The sequence below is a fragment of the Aplysia californica genome, unplaced genomic scaffold, assembly GCF_000002075.1.
Source record: "Aplysia californica isolate F4 #8 unplaced genomic scaffold, AplCal3.0 scaffold00029, whole genome shotgun sequence".
Classification (NCBI taxonomy): Eukaryota; Metazoa; Mollusca; class Gastropoda; order Aplysiida; family Aplysiidae; genus Aplysia; species Aplysia californica.
This window is the reverse complement of record NW_004797299.1, coordinates 1182182-1186407: the sequence shown is the minus strand read 5'-3', so window position 1 is coordinate 1186407 and position 4226 is coordinate 1182182. Positions and strand designations below refer to the sequence as shown.

At 43.7% G+C, this 4226-nt stretch overlaps 1 protein-coding gene across 2 annotated transcripts in view; it reads left to right on the top strand.

Moving 5' to 3' along the window:
- Positions 1 to 4226, top strand: part of LOC100533408 (churchill) — a 16727-nt gene that overhangs the window by 2010 nt on the left and 10491 nt on the right. Inside the window, exon 1 of one of the 2 annotated variants that reach the window (XM_035973628.1) lies at positions 595 to 893. The exons of the other annotated variant lie outside the window; for it this stretch is intronic. The gene's annotated coding sequence lies outside the window, so the exon portion shown is untranslated. Of the gene's footprint in view, positions 1 to 594; positions 894 to 4226 lie in introns of those variants that run through there. 2 annotated transcript variants of the gene reach the window in all.

The window sequence follows — 4226 nt, the reverse complement described above, 5'->3', positions numbered from 1 at the left end:
AGAGAGAGAGAGAGAGAGAGAGAGAGAGAGAGAGAGAGAGAGAGAGAGAGAGAGAGAGAGAGAGAGAGAGAGAGGGAGGGAGAGAGAGAGTTAGAGAGAGAGAAAGAAGAGAGAGAGAGAGAGAGAGAGAGAGAGAGAGAGAGAGAGAGAGAGAGAGAGAGAGAGGGAGGGAGGGGCTATTAGGTCGATGGCAGCCGCCCTGAGATAGAATCTGGTTTGGCCAATAGATCTAAGAAAGAAAATTACATGTAGGTCTAGACACTAGACGGTCAGAGAACGTATAGCATAGCTGTAGGCCCAATATCCACATGATATACATGTAGCCTAATATGTAGGCTAGTACCCATTTTAAACGTCTTTGAGTTTGGCTGAGAAATGAATTCATTCATATTATGCTCGATTGATTAATCACTTATACGGTATGAAACAGTTACCCAAAATGAAAAAGGGATCGAGTTTTTAACTGTAAATTAGATGGGCATAGAGATTCCTCTCTCCTCAGCATTATCGCTTCATTAGGCCTAGGCTAGGGGGAAAAAAAGACGCTGTAAAATCCTGGTAAACTTGTTGGCCAATGCGTCAATGCGGCAATACGCCCAATTATCCAATCATCCAATGTGGCCAATGGTCAACAAAAAAACCCCTACAACTACAAACAAGAGCAGGAAGACCCGTGGAACTTGAACTGTTGAGTGTTGAATTTTCAGTTTTTAGATATATAGAGATCTATATAGATCTAGATCTAGGCCTAGGCCTACTTTTCAAGTGAAGTTACTGGTTTTAGATTCCTTGCTGAAAGCTTGTTTAAAACTTAGTTTAAGCTGTTTGAAAAGTTCTGTAGTAAGGGTGAGAAGATCTGGCTGTCTGGCTTTGGATTGAACTGTTTCGGAGCGGTAAGTAAGCATTTATTATTGTTTGAAGTTGAAGTTTGATGATGGCATGGTATTATCATGGCCATGGCAGTGGCATGACATGGTTCAGGTTGAGAGCGTACAGAGTTTGTATCGTTCACGTTCACTTTCGTCTGTACATCTAGATTCTTGGCGCTTTTTCGGTAGTTCCCACCACCCTTATTTGATAGAGCCTGACCTACATCTAGATCTAGAATCTAGATCTATATACGTTTGATTCGCGGCAAGCTAAGATGTCAAACCTAACAACTGCAAAACATTAAATTGTGGTAAAATTCAGGGGGGCATGCCCCCCTGAAACCCCCCACCTTGTTTTTATTAGGTCAGGGGGGCAAGCCCCCCTGAAACCCCCTTACTCTTGGGGCCAAAACCGGCGAATAACAAATGCGGGGTGGGAACTACCGAAAAAGTGCCGATTTTCTATCTAATGTAGCATGCCCCCCTGAAACCCCCCTTCCTATTTTTGTGTACCGTGTACGTAGACATAGTGATGAATAAAAGTAGGTACGAAGTGTATACAGACCCGGTAACCGGGAACAAAGTCACGAAGTATACAGACCCGGTAGGGGAACTCTTGTGATTTCGGGAAGTTTCAGCGCCCAGACCCGGTAGTGTGTGTGTGTGTGTGTGTGTGTGTGTGTGTGTGTGTGTGTGTGTGTGTGTGTGTGTGTGTGTGTGTGTGTGTGTGTGTGTGAGAGAGAGAGAGAGAGAGAGAGTGAGTGAGAGAGAGAGAGCAGGGGGAAGTGCTAGCAAAATGTATGCCCCAGTTGGCAGGAGGGAACGAGAGAAAGATAGAGTGGGAAATAGGTGGGGAGAAAGAAAGACAGAGACAAACAAAGAAAAAGAGAATGCGAGTGATACACAGCGACAGAGGAGAGAGAGAGAGAGAGAGAGAGAGAGAGAGAGAGAGAGAGAGAGAGAGAGAGAGAGAGAGAGAGAGAGAGAGAGGGGGGGAAGGGAGAGAGAGAGAGAAAGAGAGAGAGAGAGAGGGGGGGGGGAGGGAGAGAGAGAGAGAGAGAAATAGAGAGGGTGACTGCTCGATTGAAATTATGACATTGTTCTTTTCTTCAAATTGTGATTCCTCCAACTCCAAAACGGAGGAAAAACGATCGTTCATCAAAAATACATCCGCAATCTTCATTTAGATTTAGATCTAGATCTAGGCTAGCCTCGAAACTAGATCAATGATTTATCTGTCTGTCTAGATCTAGACCTAGATCTAGGCCATAGATCTAGAAGAACCTAGTTCTACCCTGAGCCAAGAGGGCGCTGAAACTTTCCGAAATCACGAAAGAGTTACCCTACCGGGTCTGTATTGTATACTTTGTGACTTTATTCCCGGTTACCGGGTCTGTATACACTCCCAAGTAGGTAGCCTAGATCTCTAGATCTAGATCTAGAATTCTAGATCCAGTGTCAATTGCCACTGAGTGACGTGGTGACAATTGACGCTGATCGAGTTAAATTGGAGCTCTTTTTTGCGTTGGTGAGTATGTGTGCTCGGTGTTCTGCGTTCTTGAACTTCAGCTTGGCTTACGCACGTGTGGCACGCCTCTCTGCGCCCCCCCCCCCCCCCCCCGAGCTGTGTAAAGTGTGTGTGTGTGTGTCTGTGGTATTTTTTTACTTTCCCTCCCGTCTCACACTCAGCTACCAGTGTCTATTTTCTGCTAAATATTGATGCGCTGAACACGAATATCAACTTCATTTCCGTTGCAAATTAATAGTTTTTTTGAAATATTTGATTGTTTTTAACCGAGATAGACATGCTTTTTTGGACCAATCGGGGGGTTCCAGGGGGGCCTGCCCCACTGGGGTAAAAGAAAATCTGGGGGGTTACAGGGGGGCATGCCCCCCTGTTTTTACCCATAATGATATTTTACAGTTAGATTTGAAATTGTCTTGAAAATAATTGATTTGCGACAGTTTTAGTGGCTTTATGTGTGATCTGCAGCAAACAGTACAGCAGTTTGACCCCTGAAACAGTGCATCTGTGTGCGGGAGTGAAAGTAAAAATTTACCGTGTCTGTAGTGTGTGTGTGTCTCTCTCCCTAACCCCTGTCCCCCGGGTGCTGGATTTATGTTCCCTGATTGATATAAGGTCTTTAAAACGCATTTTGGCACCTCGCTTTCCGTACGGTCGCATGTCAGTCTGGCCCCTGGCTCCGCGCACATATGTGCCAAGCATCATCCATGTGATGGTAACCTGTCATTTTGTCACGCGATCTTCTCGGCACTCTTCGGGAGAAGAAGTGGTCCCGGCTTAACACACAATCGGAAACAAAAACGGAAGTCGATTACCACTACCAGTAGCTCTCTCCAGCCGTCCGCACAGGATCGAATCAAAGACAGACGGGATGATGAAAGACTCATCATTGGAGTAAACTGACTGAGTTGCCAGGGTGAAAAGACCACTGGTAAATTATAGAAAAGGTCCAGACACATTTGAGACTATTTTCGGCACTATTTTTTTTTGTGTGCTGAGAACAATTGTGAGCTCTAAATAACAGCCACACCATTTTTTTGTGAATTTAGCAGGGGGGAGACCCCCTTGTTTTCCCGAAGAGAACCATCATCTTGTCACACCCCAATTATGTGTGTGTGTGACCAAATGACTTCGCTTATATGTATCTCTAAAAAATTGTGCTACAGTAGAGTTTTGGAGGTCCAGCCAGCCTATTTAAGCTTTTTTTGAAATTATATTAAAATGCAAATTAAATCTTCGTCTAAACTGTTCCATAGCTGAACAGGGTCTAGCTTGTAGCAAAATTGCAATGCTGTACATTTTTATTAGCTAATCTATTTTTAACAGAACTAATATGATCTTACCAACCACTCCTTTCATCAGTTGTTCTGACTCGGTAAATTTTAATACGAAGTGGCTAGCCGTACTTAAGTACGGCTAGACTGAGAGTCTAGCCGTACTTAAGTACGGCTAGACTGCCAGTCTTGCCGTACTTAGATCTAGGTTTGGCCCAATCGACTCAAGCCTGTTAAGTACACAGGTCTCATTAGATCTAGATCTAGTAATTATTCAGGTTCAAATACATGCAAGTCAGTAAGGCACCTTTTGGTTTAGTCTGAAATACAAATACTTTAGGCATTGCAAACTAAAAATTTCATTTACAATTCAGCCATCTGTCTGAAATACAAATCCTCTAGGCATTGCAAACTAAAAATTTCATTTACAATTCAGCCATCAATATTAAGTACCGCTAGCCTGACAGTCTAGCCGTACTTATCTTAGGCCCTATTAACATTAGAAAACAGGAGGTTTAAAATACATGCACTGTCATTAAGGCCCCTGGTTTCGTCTCA